At 61.8% G+C, this 17,788-nt stretch overlaps 1 protein-coding gene across 3 annotated transcripts in view; it reads right to left on the reverse strand.

Annotated features, from left to right (window-relative positions):
* The window catches only part of NAV1 (neuron navigator 1), a 203,260-nt gene extending 185,981 nt beyond the window's left edge, over nt 1-17,279 (reverse strand). The window contains exon 1 of one of the 3 annotated variants that reach the window (XM_074351515.1): nt 16,962-17,279. The gene's annotated coding sequence lies outside the window, so the exon portion shown is untranslated. The remainder of the gene's footprint in view (nt 1-16,961) is intronic. The other 2 variants (XM_074351514.1, XM_074351513.1) reach the window with 2 other exon arrangements.
* Nucleotides 17,280-17,788: the final 509 nt, after the last annotated feature.

The raw sequence follows: 17,788 nt of genomic DNA on the forward strand, positions 1-17,788 counted from the left end.
TGCCCAGGGGCCTCCTTACCCTCAAGAAACCGGTTCAAGCAGGAATCAGGGCCCTCACCCTGCAGATGAGGAAATGGAGGCTCCGAGAAGCGGGCTGTCACGCACAGGGTCCCGCGGCCCCACCCGGCCCGGAGCACACACTCCAGGGATCCGACTCCAGGTCTGGTTCCTCCTTGCCTCGGGTCTGGGGGCTCTGGGGGTTTACCCCGCTATGCCCACCACCCGAAGCAGACCCCTGGGGTCCCAGCCCCAGCCAGCACCTTGGGGCTGCTGCTCTGTGCGCCTGCCCCAGCCCGGACCCACCCACTCCTCCCAGCCGGGGCATGGCCACCCCTGGAGGGAGTCTGCTGTCTGGGCGGGGTCCTTGTGTCCGGGGGCTCCCGGGGACGTATGTTCTGCTTCTGCAGATGCACGGGGGAGAGAGATGGGAGCGGCACCCAGCAAAGCGGCCTGCTAAGCACATCTGCCTGTCCTTCTTCACACATCCCCCAAGGACGTCCCTTCCCCGCACGTGTCCTCTTAGGACTCCCCTCCCCGGGACCAGGCCATCTTAATATTCCCAACCATCCATCCTGGCAAAACCTGTTTATAAAGCCTGTGCATGACCTCATCGACCGCCCTGCCCACCACCTGGGCTGTTCTCAGCCCCACGTTTCAGAAGAGGGAACCGATGCTCAGACAGATTCCATGACGGGTTCCACACCATCAGGCACAGCAGGCCCAGGACGTGGACCAGGGGATGTGACTTCAGAGCCCACCTTCCCTCCTGGAGACTCGCTGGTCCCCTCACCCACAAAACACCAGAGATGGGGCCTGCCCCACCCTGCCCTGCCCACCCCCAGCAAGGCCAGCTCACCTCCATTGCCCCTGCCCAGAACCACCCCCCAGCTCAGACAGGTGTCGGGACCTGCTTCTGCACATTCCCAGGATGACCTGCTTCATGTGAGGCTTGTAAGCCTCACCTAGAGGCAAGCTCGGGGCTGGCTGTCACAGGCAGTTATACGAAGAGGTCAGTCCTGCCAGGATCCCTTCATCCTTTCCTGCCGAGATGTGGCTGTGCCCGAGGGGAGGCCACCGCCGCCCCCCAGGCCAGGCCCACCAACCACGTTCCCATGCGGCCAGCTGCCGAGGGGCTGCCACGATGTGAGCTGAGTCACAGAGCTGGAATCCGACGCCTCCCAGGCCTCCCCCAGCCCCGGCCAACTCTGCCTCGGCCCCCCCGACGCCCCCACTGCGGAAACACCTTCTGCCAGTAAGTTCCCAGCACCAGGGTCCAGAGGCAGGCTCGGCCTTAGGGAAGCACACTCGGCGCCCACCAAGCTCACGGCCTCGGCTGCCTGTCCTCCTGGGCCGACGGATGACCCTAACTTAAACGCTCTTCACCCGCAGGTGCCTCTGCTCCGACCTTGATGCTCTCGCCCCCCGTCTGAGGGCACAGAAGGAATCGCAGCCCCGCCTTCAGGGCGCCCCAGTCTGATGGGCGAGCACGGCTGCCAAGTTCACGGAGGCCAAGGACTCGGGGAGACAGCCCTCACCTCCAGGAAATCCCAAGCTGACGCGGGAGCCACAGCCCGGCCCCGGCCCGAGGAGCCGCCAGCCTGATGCAAACAGCTCTGTCCTTGGATGTTCCCAATGTCGGTTGGGGGGAAAGACTCAGAAGGAAAACCCGGAGACGCGGAAGACGGACAGTCCCGCCAACCTCCCTGCAGGGCCGGTCACATGCCGGTCCCTCTGCAGGCTAACCTCCCTCACAACAAACTCACTTACAGCCAGGGGACGAAGCACGGAGGCTAGCTGCCCCGCTGGGAAGCAGCAGAACTGAGACTCAGCCCCGGCCTGCGCCTGCCCACGCCCGGCGCCAGCGTAGCCGCTGAGTGCCGGGCCGGCCGGTTCACCTGCCGCCCCGTCGGCCCCGAGGCTGGACCTACTGCTCCTTCCACTCACACCCGGCCGCTCCCACAACACTGAACGGTCACTACACGTAGGGCAGCTGATCGACAACGTCCCACTGTCCCAGCAGGAAGGGGACTGCTGACACTGTCTCTTTAAAACAAAGAGGCGGACTCGGGGCAGAGCTTGTCCTCCCCGCAGGTCCTGTCCCCTGGGAGCTCGCACACCCTAGAGGCTCCGCGGCTCAAGGCAGATACATGGGGGTCAGAGTGCCCCAGCCTGGAGCCAGTCTCCAAGTGGACGCCCTGCTCAGGACCGCTGGAGGAAATGACCCTGGGAGCAGATGGGGAGCCTGCAGCAGTGGTGACCACTCTCCATTGTGTGCCCCTGGGGCTGTCCTGGAACAGCTGCCTGGCCTCAGGGCTCAGGACACGGGCCCCGGAGCTACCCGCAGACCCTCTGTCCCCGGAAAGGGCTCTTTGGGGAGGGGAACCAGCAAAGCTACCCATGCAACAGATCCAGACTGTGGAAACCTCGGTTCCCTCCATGGGACAGTGACCTGGGCCCTGAAGGACCGGGAGGCAGGTTTTCCGTGAGTCCCTGCCCCTAAGGGACTGCCATGGGGCCAAGGACCCAGGCCCAGTGCCCATCCCGGCCCACCCCCCGCCTCACTCTGGATGTGTCGTCCTCGGGCACCCAAACCACCCCAGATGCAGGGTCACCGGACTCCTGCCTGCAGGGCGCTGGCCCAGGACGGCCAGGGCTGGGCCCTTCTGCACTGGGCAAGGGTCCTGGCTGGGCAGGGGCTGTGCTGATGGTGGGGGGAGGTCTGGCCCTGACGAAAGGGCCTCAGAACCCCAAAGGGTGGAAATTTGGAAGGCGCCTGGCCAGAAAGTCTCTGACCTTTGCTCCAGCCAAGAGCACCGTAGCCTGTTCCACACGGGGTCCCCCAGATCCCTGACGGGCTTTTCGCTCTGAAAATAAAGACTAAATGAAGCCAACACGTTGCTGTTTGATGGAGGGTGGGGAGTGGTGGACGGAACACAATCGAGAGTAAGAGAAGTGTTGACAGTGCCCAGAAAACGGAGACAACACAGCCGCCCGGAGTCAGGCTGCCGGCTTGTGCTGCCGGACCTCCCTGCTGGCCCACCCCCTACAGCAGCTCCAGAGCTGCCCCCAGACTTTCCTCCAGCCCGGAAAGGAGGGGGTGGCGCCGGGCCTGCCTCCCAGCCCCCAAGGCGCAGAGCTGCCCGCGGCTGCCCGCACCACCAGGGCGTGGGACTGGCTTCTGCTGGGTGACGGCGCCCTCTGGTGGCGGCAACGGGAGGATGCAGGGACCTGCAGACAAAGGGCGACCCGTCCTCCCTCGGGCTCCCAGGATGCTCTGTGTGGCCGGCCTTCACTGAGCACCTACTGGGGGGGTGGCACTGGGCCCCGCCCAGTGGTCTGTCTGCTCCCGAGGGCGCATGAAAGGAACCCAGCCAGGAGGGAGGTGACCTTCCACAGCTCCTGGGTGGCCGGGCCTCCCTCTCACACACTCCTGCCCCAGAGAGTCCCCAGCAGGCACACCTGCCCCATCGCCTGCCCTGAAGCCCTGCTCCAGGCTCTCCCGGGGCCTCAGCCTCCCCTACACTCGGCCAGTCTCTCCTATTGACCAGGAACTTCCCCAGGCGGGAGGTGGTGGGTAGAAGGCAAGATCTCCCGGGCACCCGCTCCCACCAGCACTTTATCGTCGCCAGCTCATGGACGCCTCCCGCAGGCCTGCCTGCACAGACTGAACAGCCCGGGTTACAGAGGGAACTCTGCCCCGGAGGCCGGGCCCCACGCCCTGCTGGGTGCCTTACGTGGGTGAGCTCACCCCATCCTCCACCAGTCCAACAAGCTAGTTTAAGATGATCCCGTTACAGATGAGGGCACTGAGGGACATGGCGTCTGCACAGCGTCCTCTGACTAGCAGGCGGCCGTGGCTACGCCCCCAGCTGCCCCACCCTCCTCACCCTCCCGCCCTCCCACAGGGCTCTATGCCCACCTCACAGCCCCTCCAGGGCCCCCAGGAGGCCTTTCCTCCTCGCCCTGCGAACCCCAGACCCGCACAGATGTGAAGACGCAGCGCCCTGTTCCTCTTCACCCGTCCACTCCGACTGGAACAAAACCCACACTGGACACTTAGTTCCCAGCGTCACTCCAGCAAAGGGACTGCAGCCCAGCCAGTCGTTCCCCGGCTTTAAGCGCTCATTCCTTCCAGCCTAAGTGGTGCGGGCAAGGTGGGCCTCGGACCAAGAAGGGTCCCTGAACGTCTGGTCACCAGCAAGCAGGCTTCAGGCGGGCATCCTGGGAAGGGCTGGGCGATTTCTGACCTGGTCCCCCCCAACCTCGGGCTGATGCCAGGGGCCACCCAGTGGAGAGTCAATGTCCTGAAATCAAGGCCTGGCGGGGCCCCTGAGCCGCAGCCCACACGTCCAGAGCCCACGCATCAGGACTGTTACGTCTGCCCCTACAGAGGCCCCGACAGAGTCAAGCCTGTCTTTCGGGGGCACTGAAGATTTTCTTGGGCTCTTTAAGGAGATGGCACCTGAGACCCTAACGTGTCTTCACACAGGAGAGTGAGGCCAGTGCTCTCAGCCGGTCAGTAGGGGGACCCCTGGGAGGGGCCTAGAGTCTGTGGAGGGGGCAAGGGCTACCCTGGGACCCCTCCCGGACGAAGGCTGGGCCCGGAGAGCAGAGGGGAAGAGTCTGGGGGCTCCTTACCCCAGCCTGGAACGCCCCAGCCCCCTTCACACCCACTCTGCCTGACTCAGACCTGGAGCCGATGGGACCCACTTCCCAGGAGGCCTCCCCTCGGGCCCCCGCCCAGCGGCTACGATTCCCTCCTCTGTCCTCCACCGCCCTGAGCCCCCCCGTGGCACTTACTACAACCGGACCATCCTTCCTAACCGAGCCCTGGACCCCCTGTCCCGTGCCCAGCACAGTCCCAGGCTGTGGCAGGTGTTCCGTGAGTGACTGAGTGACGGTGAGTGAACGTGGCACTTTCGTTCCTCGCTCTCAGCCTGAAATCCCGTCTCCCAGCCCAAACCCCTCCTGGGCCTTTTCCACTGGCTGTTTGCATGAACACAGACCGCAGGCGGAGCCACGCGCCAGCCCCTGAGCTGGCCCTAGGCCGCCCACTGACCCTTGCCCGGCCATCTCTGCAGGGTCTTTCCTCCAGCACCAGGGACCCATCTGGCCCCTGGATCCCCAGGAGCCTCTTCCTCTTCTGGCCTCTCTTTCGGAAACACCTTTTTCCTGCCCCTCGGCTGCTGTGTTTCCTGCACAGGGAGAGGGGCTTCTGATTGGAGTGTTATTTATAGCAGGCCTCCCTCCTTCCAGGCCTCACGAGGTGAGGGCCCTCAGCCCAGGGGTGCAGACAGAGGTGCTCAGGACTTGCCAGGGTCCCGGCCGCCAGAGGAAGGAAGCTGGGCTCCCAAACAAGGGGCAGGATGAGAGGCACTGGCCGCCCCCAGCTCCCCCGCACCTGCCAGTGACCCCACACCTCCCTCAGGTCCCCAGACTTGAACTCTCAGGACCCCAGAGGCAAAGAGCTACAGGATTTCAATCTGGAGAAGAACCTAGAGACCAAATCTGATGAGGAAACAGAGCCTCAGAAAGGGGGCACATCTGAACAAGGGCACACGCGGAGTCGAAGCAGGCCTCTCAGCCAGAACCGCCCGGACGCTGGCCCAGCTCACGGCGCTTACAAAGGGCCTCGCGTGCCCTGTCTCGTCCCACCTCACGAGGCAGGTGGTACGCTAGGGGTTGAACTGTGTCATCAGAAAAAGAAACACTAACCATCGCAGGCTGTGACCTCGCTTGGAAACGGGGTCGCGACAGATGCCTTTAGTTCAGGTGAGGTCACCCTGGGGTAGGGCTGGCCTTACGAGCTGGGTGTCATTAGAGGAGGAAATGCGGGCACAGATGCCCACGGGGGGACAAGAGAGGACCGCAGGGGGACGACGGCCTCGCGACGATGGATGCAGAGACTGGGGCGATGTGTCCAGCCGCCAAGGGCTGCCGGCAACACCAGGCGCCGGAAGAAGCAGGAAGGACCCTCCCCTGCAGGTCTAGTGGGGGCGTGGCCCTGCCGACACCGCGAGCTCGGACTTCCAGCTCCCAGAACCGAGACAATCAGTTTCTGCTGCTGTAAGCCGCCCATTTGCAGTGCTTTGTTGCAACGGGTCTGGCAGATGGACACGTGCTGCGGTACCTCTTTGCCGGCTGAGGACTCTGAGACTAAGGGAGGTCAGACGTGTCACCGGCTCCACACTGAGGAGCAGCAGGCTCTTCCAGGAAGCCCACGCACCTCCTTGAGTCCCCTCTCTGCGTGTCTCTCCCACGGCTTCCCAGCCACTCTGCCCTGCCTTCCCTGCAGGCCTGCCCTCGCCTGGACAGCCCACCTGCTGCCGGGCTCCCCTCTTGCAGTCCACCAGTCCACTCAGTACCTGCTCTCGGAAGCCCACCGTGCCAGGTTCGGAACAGGTGCTGGGGTCCCTCCAGTGACCAGAGCCCACCTGGAGCTACGGGCGCTCGGTCAGACGCCCCTTGGAGCCTCTGGCTAAAGTCCCGCCCGCACCTCCCTGTCCCCACCTGCAGGGCCGACACTCCTGTGTCCAGTGCTCTGAACTTTCTATTCTGGGAGGAAAAGGTGGCTCCCAGTCCATGAAGACACCGTGTCCACACACAGGGAGCCATGAAACAGGAGGTGGTCTGGGCACAATGAAGAGACACTGCCGACCCCAGAGCATTCCAGCTTATCTTCACTCTCCAAACCCCCTCAGAGACCCTCCTGGTGCGGGGAGGCGGGCCTGGGGCAGTGAGAAGGGGCAAGAGCCCCCGCCCGGTGCACAGACTGGCTCATCCGAACGTCAGAAGTTAAAAGGCACGAACTACATCCTTCAACATGGACGAGTCTCAGAGACGGTACCCGGAGCGGAGGACGCGGACACAGAGCAGAACCCACCACACGACCCCGCGTGTCCGACGTTCAGGAACAGGCACCAGGGATCCGGGTGATGAACGTCAGAAAGATGGAGGCGGGAGGGGCGCTGGCAGGCATGGGGGGGACAGGAGGAAACTCTGGGCTGAGGGAGTGTTCTGTACCTGATCGGGGAGTGGTTACGAAGGCATGTTCATGTATTAAGCACACTTCACACTGGACACTTAGGGTTTGTGCACTTCCCTGTAACTCAAACCTCAATTAAAACACGGCAGGACAGGAAGGATTCCCGCCCTCGGGGCTGGAGGGGAGGCCAGCGCGGGGCCGGCGTACAGGTGCTGGACGGCGGGGACAGCCTCCTGCTGCTGCTCTTAGACTGGAGCTTGCTCGGCTGTGTCCATCCCTGGCTGCTCCAGGCAACCGCCCAGGTCTCTCTACAAAGAGGCAGATGGAAGCAAACAGGGAACCAGCTCCCGTCTATGGGCCAGCGAGCGCGGCTCCTCCCGGCTCACAAATCAGGCCTGCCTTCCGCCTCGCCTCGAAGGCCTCCGGGCCGAGCCCTCCCTGGTGCCCGACTGCCAGGGAGACGGAGGTGCGGCGGCCCCAGCTGCACCGCGGCTCCTGGGGCTCGAGCTCAGCACTTCTAACCTCCCGCCTGCCCGTGGACTTCGCCTGGGCCACATCTGCGGCCCCTCCCCCAGAAGCTGGGGCAGCTCACAACGCCCTGGAAACGCAGCATGGCCAGATGACAGGCAGGCCTTGCCCAACAGCCCCCAGAGGACTGCAGCCCGGAGCCCAGTGGGGCCCGGGGGGCTCGTATGTCTCACAGCCCGTACCACTGCCTCCTCGTCCGTCGGACCCCCAGCAGGGAAGCACCCCCTGACTGGCATACAAACACCCCTTCAGGGATGAGCCCCCCAGAAGTGAGATCTGCAGGACTGGGGAGCTGAACGTTTGCGCTGGCTCCGTCACTGGCCCAGCCCGCATGTACCCTCCAAGGACCAGGGGCAGCGAGCTGCGGGGTGCCTGATCCGGGGGGTGCCCGGATGGAGAACGACGGTGGTGACCAGCATCTGCTCCACGCCAGGCGGCTTGTGACACCCTCTGGGGCAGGACTGACTGTTTCCATCCCACAGATGATGAGACGGAAGCCCAGGGGTGGCAGGGGCCAGGGCTGACTCTGAAGCCCACACGTTCCTCCACGTCTCCTGCCCCAGGGACCCCGGGCCAGCGAGTGGCTGGGGGGCAGCAGATGGGCTCTCACCTGCGGGGAGACTCAGCGCCGTGAGCAGGAGAGGGGGAGGACGCCCTGGCTACCTGGCCCTCAGCTTATGGACGAGCTACCCCTTCCCTCGAGGAATCAAGACCAAGCGTTTCCTGAGCCCTCATCTGGGCCAGGACCCAGCGAGGCCACTTCCAGCCCCACATCCCACCGAGCGTGGCCCACTGGGCTCTTCTGTGCCCTGGGCGGCCGCTCCCAGACACGTTGGCATGCCAGCCCCAAGCCGGCATCCCCGACACGGAGTCCTTTGTCTGCGACTGGACGTGGGTGGGAGTGTCCCGGCCTCTGTGGGGCTCAGCAGGGGCCCTTCCCACCCTCTTCCCACGGCCGCTCCAACCCTGCGGTCACTTTCTGGGCCTCCCTAGTGGCCTCCGATTCCTGTCTGTAGCCAGCAAGAGGAAGTGAGGCGATGACTCAGAGGTGTGATGGGGCCTTAAAGGAGCGTCTGGGCGACGACCCTGGGTGGGGAGCTAGGGCACAGCAGAGTCAGGGTGATTCCACGGGAGACGTGTAAACTGTCGCGGGGGCGTACTCACCCCGAACAGCTAAGAAGCAAGTCTCAGTGTTTTGCCAGACTAACACAGGCCTGCATTCAGGCAAAAGGCACTTAATTTCATCTCTGAGGAGAGAGCCAGAACGCAACCTGTAACACGTTCAGTGTCGCTCGGACTGACTGGGTGACGCCTGCAGCCGTGACGACGTCGGGGACGCACCTTCACGTAGCTTTTCTTGAAAGGCAAATCTGAAGGACTCGTCAACACAAACGCCACAGCAAAGTTACTCACAAAAACCCACTGTGATTTCTGCATTTGGGTAACCGATGTGACGCCTGTCGTTCAGGCCCACGGGCCATTAAAAAGGCTGTGCACCTGTGCGTCCAGGCTGTGGGGAGCCTTGAGAGGCAAAGATCAGGAGCCAGAGGCCCGAGTTCCCACCTGACTCCCTGAAGCTGTGTGGCTTTGGGCAAGTTGCCTACCCTCTCTGAGTCCCGATTTCACCAGCTGTAGAAAGGGGAACGTCTGTCCTGCCACCTGGTAGCATTGCCACAAGGAGAAAATGAGATGTTGGCTGTGAAGTCGTCAGTGACGGCTGTTCCCTAAACCAGAGGAGCTTCCGCAGTACAGACCTCAGGAGGGGCAGGAGGTGGGATTTGGGACCTGGGATTCCTGTCAGGCTCAGCTCCGCTTCCGGGCTCAGGCCATGACTGCCCTGAGCGGTGTGGGTCCCACCCCCGCCCGCACATCCCCCGGGACTACCTCTGCACTCAACCCGCCCCACCTGTTTCCAGACAGAAGGCCCAGGGCCGAGGAGCCCTTCTGAGGCCCGCAAGAAAATGTTCTGGGTTCCAAAACACAAAATACAAGCACAGAACTGAAGCTGGCCAAGGTGACTGTGTCTGTCAAACGTAACTGCGTATCAGCTGTATCGATAATTACCTTTACTTTTCATAAAGTGGGTTATATTTGAAAGTAACTGGCAGGTAAACTGTTTCTCACTTTGGAATAACGTCTGTCTGCGTTCAGGATTACTGAGAAATAGCCAAGATTAAATTATTAAGAAACGAACTGCCGAAGTCCAAATACTTTGGAAAGTTTTTAAAAATTTTTACGACAAAAATATCAACGCTTCCTTTGCGGTGGAGGGTGCGGCGCACCCTCCGGGGTGCGCTGTGTCCTGGGGCTCTGTCCAGGGAAGCCGAGCTGGCCTGCTCGGGCTGGGCTCAGTGCTGCAGGCCGCGCCCGGCCCTCTGCCCTGCCCCTCCTCTGCGTCCACACGTCGAAACATCTGAATTCAAACCTGCCTGCCTCACCACGCCGACGGGGGCCGCCACCACGCGGGTCAGAGACCCTATGACGCCCCCTCTGCCGGCCCCTCCTGCTGCCCAAAGAGCCCGCGGTTACCAGTTCCTGCACGGTTAGCCCACAGTGCCAGATAACGCACTGACCGCACGACTCCCTGCCTTGTCGCCTTTAGACATTGCCTGTTATTTCCCGACAAAAGAGCTGAAAGCAAGAATCTCTCTTTGCCTCCACTTCCTCCCACAACATTGGATTTTCACTCCTCTCATTGGTTATTTTGCACCTATGATCTCGAGTCTGGGATTCTTGTTTGGGGACACTTTGAACCCCCTGACAAGACGAGGGTCCCAGAGACCCCCCTCAGTCACACAACACTGTATTCTTTGTTGCAGTCCGCCTGGCAGCCACAGCCACGCTGAGCCGGCTTCCAGAGACCAGCACAGGCCACCTGCAGCGTCTGAACCGCGTGAGCATCGTCTGATACCAGCCTCGGAGGGCCCCAACCTCACTCTCCTCATCTGTAAGCAGGGACAGCCGAGCAGGTCCCCATGCCTCCCGAGGCGAGGAGGGCACAAGGGCTGTGAGTGACACTGAGAAGGCTTTCCGTGAGTGTAAGATCTTCTTTGTCTCTGGCTGTCCCAGGACGCACAGCCTGGAACCACAGTGACGGCTCATCCTGGTACCCCTGTCCCAATTTACAGGGTCACGACCTCCACCCCCTCTTTCTGGGGTTGGAAACTGCAGCTCAGCCACAGCACGGCTCCCTAGCGGGTATTTGGGGAACAACTGGGGAGTCTGAATGTGGCCCATTTGCTAACTAGTTCTGTCACACTCAGTGTCGCCAGCTGGGACTGGGGCTGTGGGCTGTGGGCCCTTGCTCTTAGGAAACGCACGGGAAGCATTTAGGGGTTACACATGACCGTGTCAGCAGGTTATTTTCAAATGGCTCAGGAAAGTTCTAGTACATACACGTATGTGGAGAGAGAGAGACGGTGTCGCAGCAAAACGTTACCCATCAGTGAATCCAGACATTTACGCGTCACTGACCTCCTCCACCGACTTGATGTTTTTTCAAAATACAACATCACGGGGAGAAAACGTTCAACGTCGGAAGCAGCTTCCTGTCGTGGAGACTCTCCCCTCCCTGGGGATTCAGGTGCCGCCCCGACCCCACAGCTGCCACCGTCCCCCTGGTGAGGGGGTGGCTCTGCCGACGCCGTGCGAAGCCCCTATGATGCCACCCTGCCCTGAGCGGGGAGGGCGTGCGCGGTGTGGCGGTGCTGGGGAGGGGGGCAGGGACCCAGAACCTCCCCCAACAAGGGACAGGCGGAGCTGGGTCCCAGCTGGGGCTCCTCCCCCGGGGTCAGCTGTCTCCTTTGTTGAAAGGAGAGCAGACAGGACAGTTGGTATCTTAGCAGCTCCCAGAACCCGGAGACTCCTGCCCAGTCAACTCAATTATCTGCACCAATGAGCTGGGAAAAGAGGCACCGGTGACCAGCGTCGGCAGTCATCTGCGGGACCTAGTCTGCGCTCTGCTGGAAGTCTGCGAAAAGCGAGGGGACACCCAAAGAGCACCAGGCGACGTGAACAGTAAAAAGCAAAAGATGCTGTGGGACTTCCCCTGCTTTCTTCCTCCATGCCCCTACTCGACGCCTGCCGCAGGCGGTCCACGAGCTGGAGAGAGAGCTGCTGTGCCCAGCTGGTAACGGCGATCTGCCCACCGAAGGTCTGTGCCGGGGAGCTCGGGACCAGGGGCCGCCTCCCACACTGCACACGATGCATTCGGACGGAGGTGGACCACGGCTTGTGCTGCAGGCGATCCCTACAACGGGGGGCGACGGGGGTTCTCACCCTGAGCACCCCAGGGGCCAGTCAGGCTCCACAGTCCTGCAAGGTCCAATCCAAGCTTCCCAAGCTGGCCGGGTGGCCGGGATCCCTGGGGCGGGGGAAGGAGGAAGGCGGGGGTCACGAAAGTGGGGGAGCACGTGTTATGAGTAAGGCATTTTCATTCAGCCCTTCCCGGGACAGAAGCGGGGTCTCCGCGAGGTCTGCTGGCTGCCCCAGGTCCCACGGATGGCACTGCTGATGCCAGGGGGAGAAAGTGATTTCAACAGTATTTCCTGGACATTCATTGTGGGCCAAGGACTTTACGTGCAGAGTCAAGATCTGAACCTTAAGCCCAGACCTGGCTCGTTTCATGGTCCAGACTCTGCCTATGACGTATCACCCGTCTTCTCAAGAAACACGCGAGAACACATCAGCGAGGAAGACCTGGAGGAGACAGGGCTGCTGAGGGCAGAGGAAGAAACGGGGCGGCGCCTGGGGCGGTCTCCAGACGCGGAGGGCCGTCACCGCAGGCAGCGGCACTGCTCCGCGCGGTGGACTGCTGACCCCCCGCTTTGTCGCTTGGTGACACCCACCGCCCGCTGGTGTCTTCACCAAAGGGCGGCCGTCACACCCCGAGACTAACACAGGAGAAGCCTTGACGGACGAGAGCATCCCAGCACGGGCCAAGATGCTGGGGGTCCCCAGCACCGGCGGGGCCCAAGAAGGAAGGCCCCAAGGGCACGTTTCAGAGGGGCTGCTGTCTCTGAAGAGGAAACAGGGCGCCATGACAGTCACGGCTCTTTCCAACTTTGAAGGTTTAATTCCACGAAGTTGGCATCCGTTCTACTTACAAGTTAACATCAGAGGAGGGATGGGAAGCGGGTCACTCAGTGGCGAGGGAACTGCGTCACTGAAGGTGGTGACCAGCCAAGGGGTCCACCGAGTAGTTGGGACCCTCCCAGCGCTACAGACTCACTGAGGGAGCTTTTAAAACAGAGCCCGGAGCTGCCATCCCAGCCAACCGAAGCTGACTCTCGGGCTGGGCCCCCGAACCGGCGCCTTCCCGGAGCTCTCAGCAGACCCCAGCGCGCCGTTGAGACTGAACCACGGAGCCGGAGACACGCAGCTCACGCTGGGGCCGCCGGTGCCCCCCGAGCCCCGAGTCAGCTCGCGTCTACCCCTGGGCTGGTCAGACATCTCTGACGTGGGGGCGGTGGCCAAGGGAGTGTTTGTAAGCCAAGAAGATCTGAGTCAAAATCCTTCTAAGATGTCTCCTTTCAGTGCGGCTTGAGGTCCTTTAACCCTTCAAAGCCTCAGAGTCCTGGCTTTTCTAGTTACGGCAGAGGTTTCACAAACTCACAGAGACTGAAGGTGGGTGGTGGTTCGAGGCTGGGGCACAGGGGAGGGGGCGGGGAGCGACTGTGTAACAGGACAGAGTTCAGTCTGGGAGGATGACGAGGTTCTGGAGCAGGACGGTGACGCGGTGACACAGCCCTGCGGGTGCACTCTGTGCCACCGAGCTGTGCACATGAAGGGACTTAAGCAGCCAATTCTACGTTATAGACATTTTACCACAATATTTTTTTTAATGTTTAAAGTGCAGTGACCTTAAAGAAAAATACATGTGCATCAACCGCCCAACTACAGGATGTTTTAGCACTTCACACATTTTCTGCACTTTTTTAAATAAAAGAAATGAAACTGTGTATTTTAAAGACAAGCTTTCAGAGGGAGGGATTCTGCCCAGGAAGTCAAGGGCACTTCAGCACAAGGAAAACAGGCAGCACAGCGCACCACGAAACACGGCGCCCTCAGCTGGCAGAGACAAGGCTCCCGGCAAAACCCAAGGCTCTCGTGCGCGAACAGCACCGTGGGGGCTCCGCGTCCGCACGCACGTCTAGGAGCAACCCTCGGCCTTCGCCAAATGCAGAGGCGAAGGGCTGAAAGCTTGGTCTCTAAGACCAGAAGCAAGGTGGGCTGCCAGCTCCCGCCCCGGCCACTCCACACGGGATTGGAGGCTCAGGCCAGAGCAATCAGGGAAGAAAAAGAAAGAAAAGGCATCCGCGTTGGGAAAGAAGTCAGACTCTCTCTACTCACAGCTGACATGACTCTGCAGACGGAAAATCCCCCAGGGTCCACACACAGAAAAGCCCCAGGAGCTAACAAGCAAATGTCTCAGGCACACACGAGCCACACGCAGATCAGCTGTGTTTCCGTAAACCAGCAGCGAGCAACGCAAAAGAGGAGGAGAACCAGCCCATGCAGAGGAGCGTTCGGAGCACCCGAGGACCGGCCATCAGAATGGTCTCAGGGCCCCTAGAAGTGGAAACATCTCCTTATTAATCGTCCTTGGCGTTGGCATGTGCACCAGCACCTTTAATTTTTCATGCCTATCCACGCAGCTCCTACTAAAACCAAGCAGAGCAAACGGATCTGGTGGGGCGGGTGGGGTGCTGACCGCACGGGGAGTGGAACCACCCCCACCCCCGGCAGGTCAGAGTGACCGGGGTCAGGGCCATCCTGCCTCCCTTCACGTCCCAAGAGTCACAGGAAGCTGGGAAGCACAGCCCCAGGCCCCTTGGAGGAAATTGGGCCTGAGTCAGCCTTCCTAGGAGGGGAGGGGACGGGCCAGGCCCAGGAACTGTTAACGGGCGGTGGGGGGTTCCACTTGAAAAGTTGCTGCAGTGTTTTGTGTTCTTTTTTTTTAAGTTGAAGAAGGAACTAAAAGTGTTTTTAAGGATTGTGTTACGACTTGGACCAGAAAGATGAAGTGTTTACCACACTTCTCCATTCTCCGTGGTCCAGAGACGCAGACCTGGTGGCTGGCTGCATCACAGAGAAGCTCTCCTTACCTTGTATCTGTTCCTCTCTCTTGCCAACAGCTACGTGACACCTGCTGAGATCCGTGGATGGAAATACCAGGGAGAGAGGACTTCCGACGCAGGAGGTGATCTGCCGAAGGGCCAGGAGCCCTGTGCTGGGCTGGCTCCTGCAGCGCCCCAGCTGCGCGCCTGGACCCCCTCGCCCCTCCTGTGGGCCCTGACTCTTGTCTGTTGAGGGGAGGGCAGGGCGGGGCTGGAGGGGAAGAAAGCCTTCTGACTCAGACATTCTAGATTTTCTAAAGGCCAAACCCTTGAAGAACTCAAAAGAACTTTCAAAGAAGAGGGAAGTGACACTGATGGAAAATGGAAAGATGAAACGAGACAAATTTTAAAAGACGGACAAGAGACTTTCCTGCTCCAGGCGATGGTTTTCCACTGGGTGGATACCAGAGGCTCCCGTGGCCTCGGGAGGGGCCCAGTTTGGGAAGGGAAGGAAAACCAGCAGTCCCGTTTTCAGTTTGCACAGGCCAGTCCTCCCCACGGAGATCCCAGAAAAGGCCCACGTGCTTTGGGCCGATCAGCCTCATAATGCATCAGGATTTGAGGTGGAAAAAAGGGGGTGAAGGCAAATCAAACAATTCCCAAAGAATTAATAGGCACCAGAGTTGGTTAGGAGGCCTCTGGGTGGTACCTAAGTTTTTCCAGTTGTATGAATTTGGCAAACATTTATAAAATGCCTGCTAAGCGCTGGGTGTCTTGCAGGAAGGCGTTCACAAGGGGGTAGAAACACAAAGCAGAGGGCGAGAACTGTACCCCAGCCCCGAGGGTTCAGACACATTTCAGGAGTTCCACCTGGAAAGCTCAGGAAAGAGACCCTAGAGGCTGGGCACAGGTCACAAAGGCCTTGTGTGTTCCTTGTCCCAGCTGCACCAGTCCCCCGCCCCCCACTTGGTGCAGAAGTGAGGAATCACCGGCTCTCTGACCATCCAGGGAGTGAGCAGCACAGGCTGACTCAGAACCAGAGACCCATCAAAAACTTCCCCCAGGAACCACCAGGGAGAGCACGGACCACGACAGAGCTCGACTCGGGGGAGGAAGTCCAGTCACTGGGATGCTGTCTCATCTCCCAGTTTCATCCCAAAGGCACACAAACCAAAATTCAAAGTAGGATTAAAAACAAAGTAATGAGTAGGCTGGAGTCACAAGTGTCCCTGGCCTGAAGGGAGCCCAGGTCCCCGCAGTGCAGCCCCGCCTGCTCAGGGAGGGTTCTTTGTGTGGCGTCCCGCTGCCCCGTCATAAGCACGTTGCAGGGGACGGCACTTCGGAGAACAAGAGCCTCACAAGACGCAAAGCCTCTGCCTCTGCAGCCTGAACAAGGCCGCAGGCTTTTCAGCACTAAATGTGAACTAGCCAACGGTGTCCCAGCCACTGAGACAGGAAGCCAGATAAACAGCATGTTACGGAGGGGAGCCGAGCCTCCCATAAGCTGGCGCCAGCTGCGCCCTGGGCTGTCCTAACAAAGTCCCATTGACTCGCCAGCTGATTTTCCTATGCTGGGCTCCCGGACAAGGAACCCTCTCTGCTGGGTGAACATCACCCTGCACACCGCCCCCAATGCCCACCACTCACACCTCCCCGTTCTTGCCTCCCTCTCTGTCCCCTGCGGACTTGGCCGGTCCTTTATCCTCTGACCAGTTTCCTTCGGCCCTGAGCACAGACGGGACGCCCAAGCACTGGGGGCCCTCAGGTGAGTTCCGGAGTCCATCAACCTCTCCCCACCCCTCCCTCCCGACTCCTCCAGGAAGCTGTCTCGGAGCGCCAAGAGGACAGCCCCCCGGGGACAGGGAACTGCGGGAGGGCGCTTCTGAGCGCATCCCAGGGCCTGTGAGCGTTTTCCAGAACGCCAGGGCAAGTTCACCTGCCCAGCTGTTCAGCTCCCTCCGCTGGGATGGGAAGAGAAAATGTGGGCAGGGTGTGTAGCCCTCGGTGTCTCTGATCACAGGAGCTCAACACACTTTAAACTGCACGGGAAGGTCCAGAAAGGTTGGAGTTGGGAGGCCCCTAGCGAGTCAGCTCCTGCACCCCACGACGCGCAGCCCCGCAGAGACGTGCAGACAGACAGACAGACAGACAGAGACACACACACACACACACACACACACACACACACACACACACACAGCCCGCCCCCCGGGAAGCCGTTAGCAGCCGGGTGGTGACCGCTGCGCCGCCTCCCGCGGGCACAAGCTCACCTCCCCCGGGCTCCGTCCTGGCCGCGCAGGACCTGCCGGCCCGGCCTCGCCGAGTCGGAAGCGTCAGGCTCGAACCCGCCCCGCGCCCGCCGGGGCCCCGCGCCCGCCCGGGCCACTCACCCGCGCGCCTGCGCCCCGGAGCCTGCGGTGCGCGCCGCCGCCGCTCCCAGCTGCGCATCCCGCGCCGCGCCGGCCGGGCCCTCCCGCGGGGAGAAAGTTCTCGGGCTCCGCGCCGGCCGGCCCTGGCGGGGGCCCGGCGTCCGCGCTCCGACCGCCGCCTGGCGCTAGGGCCGCCGCCTGCCCGGGCCCCACGACGCGGAGGGAGGCGGCATCCCGAACAAAGTGCGTCCCCGGCCGGCCGGGCGGCGGGGCGGAGCCTGGTGACCCGCTGCCCCAGGCACACGCCGGCCGCCTCCCGGGCCGGGGCGGAGGCTGCGCCGCCGAGCGCCCTGCCCCCGCCCCCGCCCCCCGCGCTGTGCCAGTTTAACCCGCAGAGGGGCGGAGGCGCCGTCCCTTCCAGACTTTGTCATTGGAAAGCTGTTCCCATAACCCTTTCCTGCCTTCGCCTTCGTCCCGCCTCCGCGGCCGCGGGAAGGCGGAGCTGGGTGGCGGGCAGGAAGCCTTCGCACAATTGAGCCTTTCCTTGGCCAGGGGACCCGCCACCGCCACTTCCAGGCCCGGCCGCCCCCGGCCCCACACATGCCCAGTTCTTCGGAAAGGGGACGGGGCAGTCGGCCACCTGCCCCACCCGCTTCTGTCTGCGCCCCCTTGCTTCCTTTCTGTTACGGTGTCTCAGCTGAGGCACGGGTGCAGAGGAGAAGGGGACCCCGGAAGGGCCGGGCAAATAGTAGGTGCTCAGTAAAACGCACGGGACTTCTTCCCGCCTCTAGACCCCGCCCCCCTCCTCCCTCCAGGGCCTGGGACCCGGAGGAGGGGCGAAGAAGGGA

The sequence above is a fragment of the Camelus bactrianus genome, chromosome 23 (assembly GCF_048773025.1).
Source record: "Camelus bactrianus isolate YW-2024 breed Bactrian camel chromosome 23, ASM4877302v1, whole genome shotgun sequence".
In the NCBI taxonomy this organism is placed as follows: domain Eukaryota; kingdom Metazoa; phylum Chordata; class Mammalia; order Artiodactyla; family Camelidae; genus Camelus; species Camelus bactrianus.